The sequence below is a fragment of the Trachemys scripta genome, chromosome 4 (genome assembly GCF_013100865.1).
Source record: "Trachemys scripta elegans isolate TJP31775 chromosome 4, CAS_Tse_1.0, whole genome shotgun sequence".
NCBI classification, from domain to species: domain Eukaryota; kingdom Metazoa; phylum Chordata; order Testudines; family Emydidae; genus Trachemys; species Trachemys scripta.
In genome coordinates this window covers 104,873,977-104,894,642 of record NC_048301.1, presented here as the reverse complement: position 1 = coordinate 104,894,642, position 20,666 = coordinate 104,873,977, and the positions used below count along the sequence as shown (strand labels likewise).

The following is a 20,666-nucleotide window of genomic DNA, read 5'->3' as shown; positions in this document are numbered from 1 at the left end:
GTGAACTCTCACAGAAAAATGATAAAAGACAGACACCTTATCACCCATGGATGACCATTTTCCCCAAAATGATCACTCCATATCTGACCCCTCAGATGGGTAACTTTTTTTCATAACTTTTATTCATAACTTTGCTAGATAATAAAAGTCACGGTCTTAATACAGACACTGGATTTATGGCTTATTATAACAATCGGTAAACCCCCAACTGCCCTTTCAGTCCTATGACTGGCAAGCTATTAACTAGCAAGACAAGGTCGGTGAGGTAATATCTTTTATTGGACCCACTTCAGAGGAGCTCTGTGCAAGGTTGAAAGCGTTTCTCTCTCACAAACAGAAGTTGGTCCAGTAAAAGATATTACCTCACCCATCTTGTCTCTCTAAAATCCTGGAACCAACCCAGCTGGTCCACCACTGCATGTAAGCTATTAACTGGCCTCTTCAACTTGAATGGTCTCTTACAATACATTTTAACTACTTATGCTGTTCCACCTTATCTGTTCCACCTTGTATGTAGCTGTGACACTGAGTGCCTTCCCCAGACCTCAAAGAAGAGCTCTGTGTAGCTAGAAAGGTTGTCTCTTTTCCCCAACAGAAGCTGGTCCAATAAAAGATTCTCACCCACCTTGTCTCTCTGTACTGTATATACACACAAAGAGATAGAAATGCAGATCAGAGTATGATGGCTGATCTAGGGCTTTTGTGTTCAAAATAATATAAGTCAATGTAATATAAACATGGTGATTTCTGTGAGAGTTGTGAATGTTTGCTAGTAAATAGAAGTCTTTTATTTTTTTTATTTCAAGTTAATTAAGGGGAAAAAACCCATTCCAGAATATATCTAAATAGTGTTCAATTATATTTTTCTCATAGATCTTCCCCTTCACAACTGATCTGAAAGACTGCTAGCATGTGAGGTAGGAGATACTTGATATTTTTTTTTAATGAATACAATGATTTAAATACTGTTAGACTGAATCTTTTTGGATTTATACACTGCAAAAGTCTGATTTTTGGCATCATGAAAACAAGGGAAATGACAGCAGTTTATTTGCCCAGTTCATGAGAAGTTCTCACTCCATACACATCAATGCATTAATCAGCAATATAAAGTAGATCATATTGCTTAATATATTAATATTTACCTGATGTAGATTTTGTTCCTAAACAGTTTTTTAAATGTCTCATCAAAGCTAACCAGATGTGTCACTATTATATACCGTAAACTGCTACACTGTAATTCAACAGTGAGGTAAGAAGAAATGAGCCATTTCCAGTAAGCTATCCCTTTCTTAGGCTTATAGCTAGATTTTCTTCATGATGTTGCTTAATAATTCTGACATCCTGTTATACCGTTTGATTAAATTTTTCAACCTGACCACAACCACAGCCTTCAGAGATGACAGAGCTGGATTATACTGCTTCCCCATGGAATTGGCCACTGACTCCCTATTTTTCTCAATAAAAACAAAAAACCTGACTTTCCTTCTGCTTGGAACATGCCGTACAAACCCCATATTGTTTTTTTTTTTTTGCAATCCCACAGAATACATTGAAAATTTACTCTTGTTTAATGAGATCAGAAAATGATTTAACTGTAGATCACTATTTTAAAGTGACATCCCAATATGTTTAGTCTCCAAAGCCATGTTTATTCAGTATAAATATTTGGGTACATTTATTTTACAGGAACAGTAATAAACATCTGTGACTTCAGTGCTGGCTCTGCCCTTGACTGCATAATTAGTTCACATTAGTTAAAAATCATGCCAATTGGTTTTCTACAGACTGCTAACCGTTTATGACAGTGGTGTGCTGTCCAGGGTTACATCTACAGCATTTGCTGGAAATTACTGTAAAAGCTGGGCAATGTAGTAATAAGTTGACCGCACATGCTGAATTAAGGACCCCAAACAGTCTTCCCACAGTATTCTTGCCAGCAAGTTAAAGAAGTATGGATTGGATGAATGGACTATACGGTAGATAAAAAGCTGGCTAGATTGTTGGGCTCAACATGTAGCGATCAACGGCTCAGTCAAGCGGAGTGCCCCATGGTTTTGTTCAACATCTTCATTAATGATCTGGATGATGGGATGGATTTCACCCTCAGCAAGTTTGCAGATGCCACTAAGCTGGGGGGAGAGGTAGATACACTGGAGGGTAGGGATAGGACCCAGAGTGACGTAGACAAATTGGAGGATTGGGCCAAAAGAAATCTGATGAGATTAAGCAAGGACAAGTGAAGAGTCCTGCACTTAGGACAGAAGAATCCCTGCACTTCTACAGGCTGAGGACTGACTGGCTAAGGAGCAGTTCTGCAGAAAAGGACCTGGGGATTACAGTGGATGAGAAACTGGATATGAGTGTACCCTTGTTGCCAAGAAGGTTAATGGCATATTGGGCTGCATTAGTAGGAGCGTTGCCAGCAGATCGAGGGAAGTGATTATTCCCCTCTATTCAGCACTGGTGAGGCCACATCTGGAGTATTGCGTCCAGTTTTGGGCCCCCTACTAAAGAAAGGATGTGGACAAATTGGAGAGAGTCCAGCAGAGGGCAGTGAAAATGATTAGGGGACTGGGGCACATGACTTATGAGTAGAGGCTGAGGGATCTGGGCTTATTTAGTCTGCAGAAGAGAAGAGTGAGGAGGGATTTGAAGCACTGGAATGGGTTACCTAGGGAGGTGGTGGAATCTCCATCCTTAGAGGTTTTTAAGGCCTGGCTAGGATGATTTAGTGGGGGTTGGTCCTGCCTTGAGCAGGGGGTTGGACTAGATGACCTCCTGAAGTCTCTTTCAACCCTAATCTTCTATGATTCTATGAAAGTTATAAAGTTAGCTATCAGTTTTTATTAGCCATGGGTGAACTTCAAGATAAGCTTTAAAATAAATGCCTCAAAGCCTGGGCACTTATCCAGCCCCTTGAAAAATTATTCTAGCTCTTTGGATTCTGCAAAACTGGGGTGGACATCTCAGAGGATCTGGTGATCCTGTGAGATTTCCAGGATTTCCTGCTTCTGGCTAGAGATAGCAAAAGAAAAATCTCTCAAAATGTCCACTTCCAGTTGTGGCCAGAACCAGGAAGTGCAGAGGAATATTCTTTCTCTGTTTCCTTTGTTTGCATAGACCAGATGTTACAAGATGATAGGCCATGGGGATGGTACCCTATTTAATTTTCATTATGCTGCTGCCATTGTAGTTCTCTCTTATGTACAGGATATGGTGGTGTGCCATGTGTAAAGAACAGATTTCAAATTCCTCTGTCCCCCCGCTCTTCTCCAAAGTTTGATGCTTTCCTCTTACTTTAATGTACAATCTTCATGCCCATTAGCTGGCTACAGTTTCCAAGCTGCTTTAAGTAACATTTTAATTGCAACAATTACAATCCCCAAACCCGTCATTTTAGCTAAATAAGCAACTGAAGTCTCCATTAGTAGAAGGGACAGCTATAGATGCCAATCAAACTAACTGGCAACACAAAGGGAATGATGGAGTGAAGCTGTTAGTTTCTCAAATCACACTGGGGAAATAAACATATTTGCTGCTATGTAGAACAGCAGTTGCATCCAATGGATCAACTTTAGCAACTGTCCACCCAGTGGCAGAAAGTATACAGTTCAAACCAGATTCTAAGATGCTGTAGAAGCTCAGGAGTGGAGCTGATTGAGGTGGGAGGAGAGGTAAATGCAACATTTTTCTGTTTGTTTCCCCTATCCCTCCCAAGTTTGGATTTTTTTTCCCCAGCTCAACAAATCAGTTAAGTGAACTTAATAAATTTGAGCAGTAGCTCCGGCATCTGGCATTTACAAGGTCCAGGTGCCACATGATTGCTCCTATCCTTTGTCTTTTGTTTCAGACTGTAGGTGGGTAGTGCAGGTTTGGCTGCTTTGCATTTACTGTGCTAATATTTAGTGATAGTGCAACTCGAACAAGTTAGCCCCTTCTTTTTCCTCCGTCAGTTATTTGAATTCTTTCCGAACACCTGGCCCCACCTTGGTAAATAATACAAAAAGCATCTCCAAGCATGTCACTGGCTTCAGTTCTGCTGGGTGATCCTAATTGTTCTGATGTAATCCTTAGTAACTTAAGGGCTGAAAAATGTAGTTATCCTCAGTGCTGAGGTTATTCACTTTCTCACAGTCCATGGGATATGTCTCAGCAGAACCTTACTATATATGGGCTGAATCATCTAAGGTGAGGAAGGGACAGTGGGAACAAGTCATAAAAGGCAGAGGTCACTTTTTTTTTTGTAAGAAAGGGGAAATAACTGTTAGAAGGCCACAGCAACTTGATGATTTAATGTGAATGGTTCGAGATCCAAAAAGGCCTGGTTGAATCTTGTATGAAATGATTTATGTAAAAGAATCAAGACAGACTTTCTGCTTGTGAAATTCTTACTTAGCACCATCCTGCTGCATTTAGAGACAAACCTGTCTCCAAACCCCAGAACAGATACCTCCCTATTTCCCATTCTCAAAACAAATATTGGGGAACTTCAAATCTGGATTCAAATTTGGTGGCTTGCAGGCTGGCGTACCCCATACTAAAACCTTAGCACTGAACACCTCTAAGCTTTCAAAAAGTTCTGGTCCAGATCTGAACTTTGTGGCTCAAGGTTCTTTCCTGGCCACTTTGAGACCTGAGGCTGCCTGGGAAACAATATGGAGCACAACCACCCAGTCCCAACAAAATTAACAATTTCTCAATCTAAGAAAGTCTCATAGACTTTAAGGTCAGAAGGGACCATCATGATCATCTAGTCCAGTGGTTCTCAAACTATGGGGTGGGCATCTCAAGGGGAGGCATGGGATCGTGTCAAGGAAGGTGTGAGCTGGGTGCTTTTTTTTTTTTTTTTTAAGAATTACTTTGGCTGTCAGCCCCAGGTGGCTGGGGCTTGTACATGCCCGGGAGGTGGGGATAAAGGGGACATCAGGAACCCCACTGACCCGGGGCTGACAGCCTGAGAGCCCCACCATTCGGGCTTTCCTCCCCTGACTCTCTCCCCCCCTTGCCCCATGCCTCACCAGGAGGTGGCAGGGCTCTAGTTGTCAGCCCCGGGATGACAGCAGCAGCACAGAATTAAGGTTGGCAATGGTGCACTAAGTCTGCTGTGAAGAGTGATACTGACAAATATCAGTTTTCACATCACCACCCAACCTTACTTCTGTGCTGCTGCTGGCATGGTGCTGCCTTCAGAGCTGGGCAGCCAGCCAGCAGCTGCTGCTATCCACTTTGCCTTCAGAGCTAGTGGCAGTATATGTATGGGGTTAGGAGAAGGTGTAAATGACTACAGACACAAAGAAAGGAGGCCCGATCAAATACGTTTAAGAATCACTAATCTAGTCTGACCTCCTGCACATCGCAGGCCACAAAACCTCACCCCGCCTCTCCTGTAATAGACCCCTAACCTCTCGATAAATTACTGAAGTCCTCAAATCATGATTTAAAGACTTTAAGTTACTGAGAATTCACCATTTACACTAGTTTAAACCTGGAAGAAACTCATGCCCCAGGCTGCAGAGGAAGGCAAAAAACCTCCAGGGTCTCTGCCAATCTGATATGGAGGAAAATTCCTTCCTGACCCCAAATATGGTGATCAGTTAGACCCTGAGCATGTGGGCAAGACCCACCAGTCAGACACTTTGGAAAGTATTCTCTGAGACGGTGAGAAATGTCCCCAGGAAAAATCACCTTCTAGTTAGGATGTCTAGGAAATCCACTCTGGGTGTATAAAACAGTGTATAAAGCCTGCAAGGCATTTTTATGATTGGAAAAAGATTGTGTCCTTTAATCCGTGATAAAGCAGGAAGGCAATAAACATAGAGGAAATGGGCATGTTAGAAAAATAACCTTGGGTCAGGTTCTGCTTAGATACCCTGGTGTAAATCAAGAATAATCCCACTGAAGCCGGAGCAATTACTTCAGGTTTACACTGCTGTGACTGGCAGCAGAATCTGGTCCCTTATACTCATGTGGATCTAAGCTAAAGTCATTTCTCAATGTCCATCAATTAAGGCTGTAAGTGGGTGGTGAAAACATCAACTACATGCACTAAAGTACTAGTCTCAACATTACCCTTTTCTGGTTTCGAAGGTCACACTTACCATGAGTTGCAGCTTTATGTGTGGGTGATTTTTCTCACTAATTCTCCCACGCCATAGTAAAAACCTCCCATCTCTGGCTGTGTCATTGGGGCTGATGCGTTAACAGTTTTGTCCTACAGAAAACAGTTTTTAGTTTTAACCTTGCCCTCTTTCAAACACTACTCATTTAAACCTGACTCACACTGTAGCTAATCAGGAAATGTGCGTATGGCGTAAAACCATACAGTTCTATGGATTAGACTGTATGAAAAAAATTATTCTTCAGTGGTGACTAATTGTTCATAAGAAAGAGGGGGAAAAGGTGATGTTGAGGCACTGAACTAATACAAACCAAGGACCCAGGCTTTCATATCTACTGATTTGATTTATTTATTTATTATTGTGCTTCCATTGACTTCAGTGGGAGTTTGGAAGTCAGAAAAGCAGGATTGGGCCTTAAATCAGTAAACACATAAAATGTACATACAATGAACCTTTTCCTCTAATTGATCTTATTGTAAGTATAATACAAAAATGTAAAAAGACATCCCCTTGCTCTTTAATCTGTGAATCCCCCAACAGTTTTCCCATCATGTCCCAAAAATGCAGATTAATAACCTCAAAGTAATGGATTTTTTTAAAAAAGAGGTATAATGTACTTAGTCTGTAAGCAGTTTGGGGCAGGGCTGTCTTTTTGTTCTTTATTTGCACAGCATTTAGCACAGCTGAGCCCTGGTCCAGGACTAAGGACCCTAGATGACATGGTAATACCAATAATAATAATTTCTGTCACTGGTGGAAACCTAATATAAAACTCTAAGTAGTATGTACGTGAGTGACTCTGATAGGATTATCCAGGGAAGGAGTCAGGTTTATGTTGGAAAGACAGTAACCAGAGAGGTTGATCTGAAGGGAAATGTGATACTATATCAAAGTCCTTACTAGAATAAAGCCTTGAAACACCAACTACTTGTTTACTTGGGGTGCTTGACCCATTGTAGATCCCTGAGGATCAGAAAGCATTAATAAATGGTCCTCTGCTTAGCTGCTCAGTTATCATTACTGGATGGTGAAACAAAGAACCTCCAAGAAGAGCGGAATGAGTTAAGCACCTGTGGCATGTGGCTAGAATGACTAAGTAGCATTCTCATTCAGTCATCCTTATTGTAAAAATGATCAGTCATAAAACGGAAGGGACTGGCCACATTGGGAAATACCTATGGGAAGCTAATAATCTATACCTAAACCCGCTGTTCCAGCAGGAATTAAGGAAGCTGTGTGCTATGGGTGGGGTGGGTATGAAGGCTGGATGGAAGAGGTACTGAGCCAGCTAAGAAGGCTGGGTCCATGTGATTCAACTGTTTCAGTGCTCAGGAAATGCCGAATCCTTTAGATCTTTGAGCAGATTGTGTCTCACTGAAGAGACGTATTTTATTGAGAGGGTTAGAGGTAGCTGTAATAGTAGGGGAACATGCATTGGGGTACATGTATATACACCTATTTCTGTATCACTTAATTGCATCTCAAAAGACCTTTGGAGAGTCAAGATAAGTTGCTCTATACAGTCCAATTTACCCTTCCTGGAGGCAATTTCTCTACAGTTATATCAGTAATGCAGAATATGTGGCAACACCCAAATGCTTTTCATGTGGCCGCACAGCTGTTTTATCACCTGCAGTTTATTTAACTATGCTATCTTTCTGAACTGACTTGTAGCATAACTGGAAGTTCTCAATGGGCGTTGGCTTGGTCAGATACTGGCAAAAAAGTGTCATTGAATGGATAAGAGAAGGCTAAACATTTAATATAGCAGTTCAAGATGTCACCTTCCAGTGACTGAATACAGCTCTCCCAAGGCCTGGTCCGAAGCCCACTGAAGTTAATGGGAGTCTTTTAATTGATTTCAGTGGGGTGTGGCTCAATTCCACACTGATCACATGCCCCTGGAATTTTAAAGGCACATCACATTGTGGACCTCACCTTTTTACATATCTTAGTACTATGCAAGCTGATAAGAGAAGGATGCTGACCTCTTATCTCTGGTGACTCATTAATTCCTCTGCTTCTCTTATGCTTTAAACTCAAGTTCCCCCAGGTTGTCCTTTGCTGAACCCACTTAAATGCTCTAACTAATAAACACAAGAAGGAAGGTTTGAGTAGTGGGGGATCCTTCCACAGAGCCCTCCCCTGCAAAGATAAAGCAGGTCTCTCTTCATCAGACAAAAATCAGACTCATTCAATGAGTTGCTTATTTATTCTGGGCAGCTTCATATGTCCCTATTAGTAAGGAAGGCCTTTTCTGGAACATTTTACCAGTAATGCTGATATAGTGATATTGAGACCTGTATAACACCCTGTGTGGACACTCTTATTCAGGTATTAGAGTGGCTTTGTGTGATTTAGCTTAAAGTTAACCCCCTCCCCAAGTAAACTGGAAAATGGCCCCCTTATACCAGAATGAGAATACCTACATGGGGAGGGGGGCTATATGAGTATAACTATTGGTTTAAATTTGCCTCTTAAGTTGTACAGAAATAAATGCTTCCATGTAGCCAAGGCCTAAGGCAGCAATTCCAATGATGAAAACTTAGAGGCCAGTCCTCTTGCCTGAGGGGCAGCCGGATGCATCACAATTAGGTGTCCAAATATCAGGGTACTTCATCAGGGCTTGCACATTCCCACTATGCCTCTAGCTAGCACTAGGAAATACAGCCAGATGCTGTGATTAGCAAGCAGGTTTCCCCAGGCATTTATGGTTGTTCTCAACAGAGGGTTAGGAGAGAGGGGGAGGTGACTGAAAGAATGGACCCAGTTTGCATTTCCTATCACTGGGGCTAGGAAGGAAGAAATGCCAAACTCATGACTCAAGGAACCCCTGCAGTACAAATAGAGCCTTACTAACCTGTTTCCATGGCAGCTACTCTAGTTTCTAGCAGCCAGCTTTCGATGTCCTTATAGTGAGTACCACCTAATGCCACAAGTAGTCCCATTAGCAACAGAGGAAGGAACCATAGGTAACAGATTCATGTTGTTTAGAATACTATTGGAAGATGCTCAGATACCATGGTAATGGGCACAGTGTAAGAACCTGAATAGCACAGAACAGAAGTCAGTGGGACTAGCTGAAGAGCAAGGTGCCATTCAGTGTGAGTAAGGGTGGCAGAATCTGGTCCTAAGTGACTTAGTCGGCATTGCTATTCCTACTCACTTCGAATTGGCTTTCAGGAAGATCTTCTGTGTTCCCTCCTCTCGAGTAAGATGCTGCTCAGCTGGCACTCTGCTCACAGGGAGCCCTTGTGTTAAATCATTCCTTTGTGCAATCTTTGGCATTATTTAAATGCTGTTTTTAGTGCTGATGGAAGATGCCAGATGGACACCCTTAGACAATGAAGTGTACATGGCAAGATACAGTGCAAGCTTCTCACACTGCCCCACATACCCTGTGCTGGAGGGACCACCTCTACTTGAGAAAGGGTAATTCAGTCTCCAGGTTAATTCAGCCTTTGCCTTCTCTGCTGAGACAGTGATGGGGTGGGGAGGATGTTTGGGTGTGTTTGTATGGACCTGTCCAGTACAAAATGGACTTAGACTGCTGAAATCTAATATATGAAACAATTTGGTCTAATGGCATTTAAGATGGGCTAGGTTATATGGGAGCTCATGGATATTCATGGCAATGGCTGGAGCTAGGCCTGCTATAGGCAGGCAGCATTCAAATTTTCCCCACACAGCTCTTCCCATGCATTTCAGTCCTGTCCTTCAACAGCCCTCTTATTCCAATCTGGCAGCTCCAGTGTAGTCTTTTGAACAAGGTAAGGTGGGTCACACAGGCACAATGAGGTGTGTTAAGGATGGGTGTAATATCTTCATAGACAAAAATGAATGAGTTGCTAGCTCTATGGGGCATGAGGTGTCTCTTTGTGGATGTACATTAGGAGTCTGCTCTTGATTGGGATCTACCATAGACATTATCAGAATGCCAACAATAATAAATAATAATCAGCAACATGGGAAATGTCAGCAGCAGGACACTTTCAGGTGTAATGCATTTTTTTCCCTGATAGACCTGGAAATACTCATCTTGTACTGGGCTCCACTGTAGCTGAAATCTGGGAAGAAAGATCATTGCAAATCTGAGACTGATGAATATGTTGCTTTCTTGGAAGCTCTGTACACCATCCATAACAATGGCATGTCCATCCAGAATTTACACATAGACAGTGGGACCCCATTCATTTATTACAAGCACCAGTGTATCGTTGCATTGCAAGGCTCACCTTAATGCATCAGCTGCTTGAGCCTTAGATATGCAACAGTGCCAAAGCATCCCTTACATGAGCACACATAACCTAAAATAGGGTTACCATATTTAAACATTAAAAAAAGAGGACACTCCATGGGGCCCTGGCCCCGCCCCTTCCCTGCCCCAACTCCGCCCCTGAGCGCCCCGTATTCCCCCTCCTCCCTCCCAGCCACGCGAAACAGCTGCCTGAGCGCTACCGGCTTCACGGTTTGCCGGGCAGCCCCCAGACCTCCAGACCCTGCGCCCCCGGCCGGGCGCTTCCCCAGCGCAGCGAGAGCCCGGGAGGGGAAGCGCCCAGCCGGGGGCGCAGGGTCTGGAGGTCTGGGGGCTGCCCGGCAAACTGTGAAGCCGGTAGCGCTCGGGAAGCTCGGCTCTTCAGCTGCACAAAGCTGAGGTGTCTGGGGGGAGCAGCAGGAGCTGCCGCCGCCGGGGAATCCGCCTGCAGCTCGCAGCCTGCCAGAGCCGCTCTAAGTAAGCAGGGGACTGGGACAGGGATGCTGGCAAAACAAAGCTGGGAGTATTTTCCCGGACATGTTTGGCTTTTTGGCAATTCCCCCCGGACAGGGATTTGAGGACCAAAAAGCCACACATGTCCGGGAAAATCCGGACGTATGGTAACCCTAACCTAAAATGGTTTCTCTTCAGCAGCAAGAGATACTCTTCCTTGAAAGGAAAAGAGTTTATCTGTAGTAATCTTTATACTCAATGGGTCAAACATCCTCAATTGGTGTAAATCAGTGTCACGCCATTGCTGAATGGAGCTCCATGCATTAGGTGAACTTTTCATGGGGTGATTTAGGTGAGTTCTCCACAGACATTTTCCTCATTCATCTCACATTGCATTGCTGACCCTCAGCTCGTCTCAGCCTCAGATCTCCTTTCTCTCTCACACACACACATCCCATTGCAAAACTAGGCAGAATGAAAAAACCATCAAAGGTCAAGTCTCGAGCTCTGGGTGGAGAACAGGAAAATTCAGAAAGCAATACACACACCGTTGAGTTGCCAAGGAGAAGTAATACACACCCACACCAGAGAATGCTTGATGATTCATACCATTTGCACAGCCACTCAGTGCAGTTCTTGCCCTTGGGCTAGGGGTTAGTCATGGAAAGTCACCAGAACTCCAGCAGGTGGTCTCAGGATTTTACCATTTACTGGCACAGGGCAGTTTTGCCAGGTGGTGACAGTCCCTTTGGTTTCCTGTGCACAGACCATCATGTAATTCCAGGAGCTAATTTTCCTTCCTAACTCACCACCAGATATCTCACCCAAAGGAAGGAGGTGCTCTCCACAGCTGGAGAGCAGCCACAGGGAACGCTCTCGCCTGCCTAGCAGCCATTAAGCGGTGGCCACCTCTACAAAATGACCACAGTTGAGTCAATGCCAAGAATGTTTCCTCCTCTTTTCTAAGACATCTATTTATTTTATAGATTTTTTACACAGCCACATCAGTGTACATCAGCAGAGGACTTCCCATTCCTCCCCCCGTCCCCTCCCCCAGCTCCCTCAATGCTGTGTGCATGGCTTTGCAGAGAGACCACACAATCTTGTTACTGCATCCACTGTCTCTTCTCCCCTAAACTGACGTGTTGTCCATGTTTCATTTGGATTGTAATCTTTTCAGGGCAGGGACTCTATGCTATTTATTTGTAATGGGAGATGCCCTGCTCACTTCTGAACTCTGTAAAATAAAATGATAATCCAGCTATTCAAAATTCAGCAGCTCATCAATGTAGCAGAATCTGATAGATAAACCATGATACTGCATTCGCAAGATGCTAGAGCAGCAATTAAAACAGCAACAAACGTGCCACAAACCAAAAGCGACAACAAGCTAGATGGCTTCAGATCCCTGCACAGCATTATTCCCTGCCCCAGCAGACCATCTCACCACAACACAACGTGCAGAACTAAGGCAGATGCTCACCAAATATGAAATCAGTGGCCATAAATAAAAGGTGGACTGTGCCTTGTTCTGCCCAGTTTCCAAACCCAGAGAAAGGCAATAGAGTAACTGTGATTAAGAAGCACTTAATACTGATAGGCAAAGGATTATAAAAAAGCTATTTTCTCAAATTATCTTGCATCATAAAAGATACTTCATCACAGAGAAATGAGGAAATAAATGAGCCTAACCCTGGGAGAAAGGAGAGAGAGCTATATAACATCATGCTATATAGCAATGAATCTGCAACTGGTTCAGGATTGGATGGTGCTGCCCAGACCCCAAGCTCAAACCCCAACCAGCAGGTAGCCCCATACTGATCATATAGTACCTACTACTCACTGACACCGGAGGGAGTGCATTTTTAAGGAAACATGTCCGTGGCAGGCAAAGTCGCCTTGAACTGAGTTCATTGTTCTACCAGTGTCTTCCTACTCATTCAGCCTCTCCCTGGCAGGCAACCACATGGAATTCATTCAACACATGGGCAAATCAGTTCCAGTAAAATAATCCCACTCACTGAAACTGTCATTGCAGACTCAGACCCTCTCCTTTCTCTTGCACCCCTTCCAGGTGTCCCATTTAAAAAATTCATATAGGAACCCTTCTTGTGTCTGGCATTTTAAAATTAAAGATGGGCCTCAGCTATAAAGATTCAGATCTGAACGCCATCAAAGTTTATCGGTGCTCGGATTTGTAGGCATCATTATTTTTACAGCCGTGACAGTTACTTTAATTTGACCCATGCTAGCTAGGGTTGAAGTCCTGGCCCCAGTGAGGTCAATTGGCATTTTCCATTGACTTCGATGGGATCTGGATTTCAGCCAGGGACGGTTGTAAAGCTTGATACAGGATCAAGACCCCCAGAACTGAACTTCAATTTTGGGAGGCATTGGGATTTCAGCTGTTGCATCTGGCTCAGATCTGAATTTGCTTCCAATCACATATGAAAAGTAGGTTTGATTTTATGATGATGTTTTAAAAGAAACCCTGCTCTTCCATCTGGCACAAAACTCAAAGTTCAAGTGGCAGGATCTTTATGACTCAGCCCACCCACAGAACAGCTTCTGATACTACTGAAGCTGTGTTTGTATAGCATGTGACTCAGTTATTTCAAGCAAAGTACCTTTTACCTGATTTTTCTGGCTCTGCTCTAATGCTAATCTGTGGCTCAATGTAAAACTTACTTGTTTTATGTGCAGCCTCTTTCAACGACGATTTACTGAGAACCAGTGATATGCAGCTGGATGAAGTGGGAATCAAATTACTGACGCCCTGACTTTCATCAGAGCTCCACTGCGCTAGGCCCTGTACAAACACATTGTAAGAGCCAGTTCTTAGTGCAAAGAACTTACAGCCTAGTTAGACCTGGCACACTAAGGCCAGATGGGGAAACAGAAGCACATGAGGCTAAATGACTCCCCTAAGGTCACAGAACAGTTGAGTGGCAGATCTGGGAGTAGAACCTAGATCCCCTGATTCTGTCCAGTACCCTATTCACTGGATGAGGACCCCTCTCAGATGGGGACTGTGCTGTCAGAATGGCTTCAGGCTCATATATGTTTTAAGCCAATGAGTACATGTGATACAAGTAAAATCTTTGTTACTAAGGGCCAGATTCTGCCCTGGGATAAATGCACAGAAAGGGAACTACTCAACGTGAACAAAGGTAGCAGCATCTGGCTCTCTAGGAAGAGGTATTTTGGTTTGTTACAGGCAAACATATTTCTGCAGCATATTTTATATTCCCGACGGGCTGCCAGTGCTGTGCAGCTTCATGGTCTAATAAATCCTGGAATGTCCCAAGTGGCTGTGCCTTGTGCCCAACCCCACTGAAGTTGAGGGCAAATCCACCCCTGGCCTCAAAGGGAGGAGACTCAGGCCCAGTGCAGTAGCTGCTGTGAAGGAACTGCCATTGGCACATTGAGGGCGAGGCATTCCAACAAAGACTCCTTTTATTTCCAAGAGTAAGACGTCATAAAGTGACGACATATTTAATAACAATACAGGTTGTGGGGAAAAAAATCCCAGTGCAGGAGAACAGTCACTGGCTGAAGTTCTGAGATGATAAATGTCATGGATTTTAATAAATATACAACTAGGAGTGGCCTCAATCAATGACTGATGGGATCGTTTTTCTACCAACTGATTATATATACTTTACCAGATAAAATAGTAACAGTGTCAGTTAGTCTGCCAGAGGCAAACTACGGACAGGACTATTTTAAGGGTAAGAAGCAGATTGTCAGCTGGTGTAAATCAGTGTAGCTCTATAAATGTCCATGGTGCAGTCCTGCTTTACCCCAGTTGGGGTCCTCGCCCTAATTGTGCTGCGCTGTGTTCTAGAAGGCTTTGTTTGGTTTGGGAACATGGATGCAAGCAGGGTACCTCAACGGCAGCCCAGGAGCATACAACACAACCCGAGAGGTGGGCTGCAGGGATGCAAAAGGAGCTTTAAGCCACCTTTGTGTTTTCCTGACTCTAGCACAGCTGCATGGTTTGAAGGGGGAGCTGCTTCTCTTCCTCAGATAAAGCAGAAGGCCAACTCCCTCTCCTCTCCCTGATTTTGGCTAGCAGCACTCCCCTTCCTCCTGCATTAGTGAAGTGAGACCGCCCTGTCCTGTTTCAATCTTCTGCAAATGCTGAGAGCTGTGTGCTGGTCTGAAGCGCTGCTGGGTAAATTACGCCAGTCAGGGATTGTGGAAGTGCAGGGAAGCTCAACCATGCCCCCTACACATGCACCAGGACTGCAGTGAGGGCGGGGGCCTAGACTTTACATAGACTATAATGTCAGCAGAGACTCCACACACATTAGGAGACCCTTCAGTTGTAATGCAAGGGAGAATCTGTGCAGTAGGGCCTAACACAGACAAACTGCTATGCTTCAGAGATACATAGGCAAGGAACAAATTGACACGAGTGAGTACATTGCCCCCTCATGTTTGGTCTTAACAAGGTAACACACTGTGCCTGTACTAGGGTCAGAACCAACCAGGCGCAAGACACATAATCATAGAATCATAGAATATCAGGGTTGGAAGGGACCTCAGGAGGTCATCTAGTCCAACCCCCTGAAGGCTCAGTTCCCAACTAATAAAACTGATTTTAAAAGAATGTAAAGGGCATCATCTTGCCCAAGTCCTCAGATGGGACAAACTGCCAAGCAGGAAAGGAAACCTCTACAACTGAAAGGATTAAAATATGTAGTACTTGATTTTGCTCTAATTTTACACTTTATATTTCCTGTTAATCTGTTCTGAATTTCATAGTTCTAATATTGGTAGATAAACATTGTAACATAGACCCTCATACCTCCTGCTTAAATAATTAGTGATAGAACTTTAGCTGGCTTTTTTTTCCATGTCTCTTGGGGTTGAAGTCCATAAGAGCTGTGGTTTGCGTATTCCAGATCTAAGCCAGTGTTTCCTGCCTCCATGAGGAGGGTCAGACTACTGCCAGCGAAACTCAATTAAACCCAGATAAATTCTCTTTGTGCTCAGGCCTCACCAAACCAAAATTGACTATTCACTATTGTGTACCAACATAACCCCAAAAATGGTTCTGAGAGTACAATGTGGAAACAACCCATGAAGAAAGAAAATCATGAAGGAAGAGTTCTTATCATTTCTGCTGGTTTGAAGTTACAGGACAGAATATTGTTTGTTTGTTTTTTTTAAAGCTATAGTTTTAAAAATGTGCTAAAATGCTTTGAAAGAAAAACTTCAGCCACTCGAAGACGGCTTTGAATTAAAATTATGGAGCAAATCCTGCTGTCTATCACTAGTCAGCCCTTGCTAGGGGACACAGCCTGCGTGCTCAGGTGGCGATGAGTATCATCTACATGGATTAGCTAGGCAAAACGTTCAGCCTCAGAAATTGTAGCCAGGATTACTTAAAGTACATTTTTCAGCCATAAGAGCTGTCCGTTGTAGAGCATTCCAGCCTGGGTGTAGCAAGCAGGGAACCAGGGAGACAAAGCTGGGATGCATGCTGTGTGGAAATCTCTTTGTTTTCGTTAATAAACATTTCCTTTTTAAGAAAGCCTGTGATAAAATATCATGACAGGGCTCGACTTTCCTTGCCCAAGTAAGGCATGATTAGGTAGCCATGTTTTTTCAAGGCTAATTATTGCTGAGTGACTGTATGCACAAAGTGTAATGTTTTTAATGAATATACCTGCTTTTTTACTCATGGAGTATCTGTCAGGCAAAAACAATTGCCTGAAATATATTTGTTATGCAAGTGCCTTTTCACTTGTTATTTGTTAAAGCATGGGTTGCTCAGAAATACTCAATAGCCTGTGTCTTCACAACTATTTGAGATGGGGTGGAGTGTGGGCGGGAAGAGGAGGCGCGAGGGCACGTCCTCGGCAGAGGTGGAGCTGGGACAGGAAGCAGCGGAGCAAAGTTGGGGCCTCGGGGGAAGAGACAGAGGGGTGGGTTGGGCCTTGGGGCAGAGTGGGGTGGAGCACCCCAGGGAAAACTAGAAGTTAGCGCCTGTTGTCCCATTCTGGCACTACTGTCACCCCCTGTGATTAACTACATTTCTCAGGGGAGTGACGTTTTCACATCTGAGTGAGGTAGCTCGGCTGACCTAACTGGTACTGTAGAACAGCCCTAAGAAAAAAGAACGTGGCAGATTATGTGTAACAGCACCGCCTGGTGACACCTGCCATAAGGGTGGCTTGTATCAGAGTAACTGGCACCATCATTATGAATAGTGAGCTTGGCTGATCCTGAAGCCAAGATATTCAAACGTGCCTAGTGTTTAGGTATGTCCAATTTGAACCAGCAAAGAGGGGCCTGATTTTCAGAAAGTGCTGAGCATCCACGCTCTGAAATTAGGCCCTTCTAAGGAGACTCAGGGTGGACACCCAAAATCACTAGTCACTTGACCAGTTTGGTCAATAGCGATGGCACCAGCTCAGCCAAGTAGAAGTGGTGAGGGCTGAGGGTCTCTGTGCTGCAGGAGGCTGGAGATCCTGTAAAGCTAGCTTCTTCTTGAAGGTGAACAATTCCCAGCCCCCAGAGACCTAACCACAGCCAGCACACACAGCTCTCGCTGTTGGGCTAGGAACACAGTTTAAAGGTGGGGCTTCCCTCTCCCCTACCTCAATTAGACATTGAAATGATTTAATTGTCTCGCTTCATTAAAGCAAATTGGAGTCAAGCTGACAGGGGAAGAGGCGGCACCTTGTGCAGCTTGCAGGGAAGATGAGAAAGCTCATCACAATTAAGGTGTCGGTTTGCTTTGCCTTAGTCCAACTTTTTAATCAGTGTTGGCTTTGAAATTAGACTCCCGGTTAAATGTAGTTTTCAGGTTTCTTGCTGTCAAGCAACACAACCTACTGGTTGAGCAGGGTCAGCCATTCTCCACCCTGACAGACAGGGTGGCACCTCCACCACTGTGGGAAAAGAGGATGGAGCTGCCTGCTCCCACCCACCAGTGTCATCTCCACTCATTAACCTTTCCACTGCCAAGGCTAAGGGGCCATCACTTCTACTGGCAGTGCTGCTGATGTTGGTGCACAGAATAGTGATGAAAGGCTCCAGGCACACATACAAGAAAAGCTGCGTGTCCAAAGGGCTTTGATGATGTAGAGCCCAGACCCAGCACGTGCCCAGCTCTGCCAGCTAGAGAGCACTAGGTTAGTTTTGGTAGTTTTACTTAGGCAGTACTGTGCTTGTCTGAGAAGGCCAGGTTCTGTGTGGCTGAAGGTTTTAGTGGTTGAATTCGTACCCACTGGCGCCAGTTGTCAATTATGCTATGGCCCTTTTACACTGCTCTAACACTGCAGAGGGGAGTTAAACTGAGTCCCCCTGAGAATACCCTGGGCCAGCTCCAGAGCTGATGTACAATGTAGCTCCATTGCAGTCAATTTACACCAGCTAACAACTTAAGCGCCTGTGTGCAGAGGGCTGGTCAGGGACAGGGTTAGATTATATTGTGCTACAGCTATTCTGTGCTTCCCAGACCACAGTGGGCGTCCGGGGAAGCAAAGTAGGTTAGAATCATTCTGAGGCGGTTTGAATTTACACAGGGAGCCAGGCAGGAGAGCCACAGAACCCAGAGCATAAGGGTGATCTATAGACACCTTCCCCCAGCCCTGCACTTTTCTTGCCCAAAAGTGAAGGAATGAAGTGAGAATCAGACTCATGTATTCTGTAATCCCATCTAACCAGGTCTCCTTGTGGAATGTGACTGAGTGACCCAGACTCTCGGTACAACCTCAACTGTATAGCTAAAAATACTGAGCAGACCTTTTCCTCCCTAATACAGGGGCATATAACATACATTTATTGAGAGAGGCACATTTAATGGCAACTGCTTTCTTTTAAGAAATTAACACACTTGCAAATGCAGTGGACCAGCAGCTAGGTTAACATGAGCAGAAATGACACATCCTTCCTAAAGAAAGCCTGTGGCATTTTCTACCAGATGGAGCAGGGAATCCAGCGTCGCCACTGACAACATGTGGCCTTGGGCACAACCTGTAAGCTCCCTGCCTCAGTTTCCCAATCATTAAAATGCAGATAATACTTAGCTGCTTCTGGTGAAGCTTTTAATTAATGCGTGCAGTGTGATTTGTGCTGCTCAGATGAAAGGCACTGCAGAAGTGAAAAGTATTACCCATTTTTATTGGAGTCCACCTGACACAATTATCCACCCTAAATCAACTCCATGTCAGACTACTAAAATAAGAAGTGCAATTCCAATTCCTGGGCTAACTCATCCACCCCCAGACTCTAGGGTTTGCATAGAGCTCATCAATGGGCATGCTGTGAGCTCTTGCTGCTGGCTCTGGGCCTGTGGTCCAGCATTCCCCAGGGAGGGGATAAGGTAAAATTACCACAACCTATTCTAACAACCCAATAGCTTAGCAAGCTGAGATTCCATCAGTTTCAGTATATGATTTGCAAGTGCAAAAGACTGGAGAACCTTTGTGTGCGCGTGGCCATGAGTCCAACAACCCCTGCACTCTAGGTTTTTTTGTTTTTGTTTTGCTGGTGTGGACGTGGCCTAGGTACAGTCAAACACAATGGAAAATCCACAAGTCAGGATTTCCTCAATTTTATTGTGTGCTCCAACCTCATTCTTACCCTGCTTGTAAAAATTCCCTTCAGAACATTAATGGAATCACTGTTGTCTTGACAAAGTCTTTGAAACCAGCATGAAGCAAAGTAGAGCAGCACAAACGTTAAAGTGCACATAACGAGCCCAAGGAGAGCACCTATTTAATGGTAGCATCCCTACTGCCATTCATTGGAAGAGATTGAGCTCCATGTGCTAGCGTCAGGCTACATTCTCCTTTTGCAAAAGTAGTTCTTGTGTCTGCGTGATGCACCCTACCTACAGTGGTATCTTTTCAAAGGTTATGTCTAGGCCCAAGATGGGTCAATTGTTTTGATTGGTGTTGCATAATCACTTGCACCTTTCCTAGACTACAAAGGCAGGATCTTTCAGGATTCCTTTGTACTTAACTTTTGTTGGGCGCCTGGGCAGGGAGCGAAGAGGGTACAGCTGAGGATGGGGTATTTTAAGAAAGCCTATATTGTTTTATAGTCTTTTGCAGAGAAAAATTGTCAACAGTTTGTAAGAAATAGTGTGTTACATACAGTCAAGCTGACAAGTGAAGCTCATGGTTGGTGTGCTTTTATTAGTCTGGGTTTGGCATCAGAAGCTGTACAGATTCCCACGGTAAAAACCCTACCATAATGTGAGTTGTGTAAGAGGTGAACATGATGGTGGGTGGAGAGTAATTTTCTTGTGTAGGAGAGAGGTGAACCAGCAGAGCAGAAAATTGGGCTACAAACAAATCTGGCAGTCACTGACCAGCTCACTCTTTGCAAAAAGCTTCATTAGCAATAATTTGTAGGGGGTAGGGGCTGGTGGTTTGGACACTTGTCCCATGTGAGTGACTTACTATTTATTATTGGAGAGCAGGAGGCTGCCACCTCCCACAAACAGCACTGCCTTTTGGGAATAACTTTGGGATGCCTTCCACTGGTTGTGAGAGGCTAGAACTATTTAGGATCACAGCATGAGCATGTGACAATATCAAGTACAAAGCCTGCTCTTAGTTCACTATTAATGTTACAAAGACAAAGAATCTAGGAATGAAAATGCTAAAGTTCTCCAATTTATTTTCAAGGTATGTCCATGTCACTTTAATTTCTAGGTTTCAGAGTAGCAGCCGTGGTAGTCTGTATCCGCAAAAAGAACAGGAGTACTTATGGCACCTTAGAGACTAACAAGTTTATTAGAGCATAAGCTTTCGTGGACTACAGCCCACTTCTTCGGATGCATATAGAATGGAACATTGTATGTGTGTATA

At 44.1% G+C, this 20,666-nt stretch overlaps 1 long non-coding RNA gene across 1 annotated transcript in view; it reads left to right on the top strand.

The window, feature by feature from the left end:
• LOC117877287 overlaps positions 1–20,666 on the top strand; it is a 37,454-nt gene that overhangs the window by 10,638 nt on the left and 6,150 nt on the right. The window contains exon 2 of the long non-coding RNA XR_004645670.1: positions 874–917. This is a non-coding gene — a long non-coding RNA (uncharacterized LOC117877287). The remainder of the gene's footprint in view (positions 1–873; positions 918–20,666) is intronic.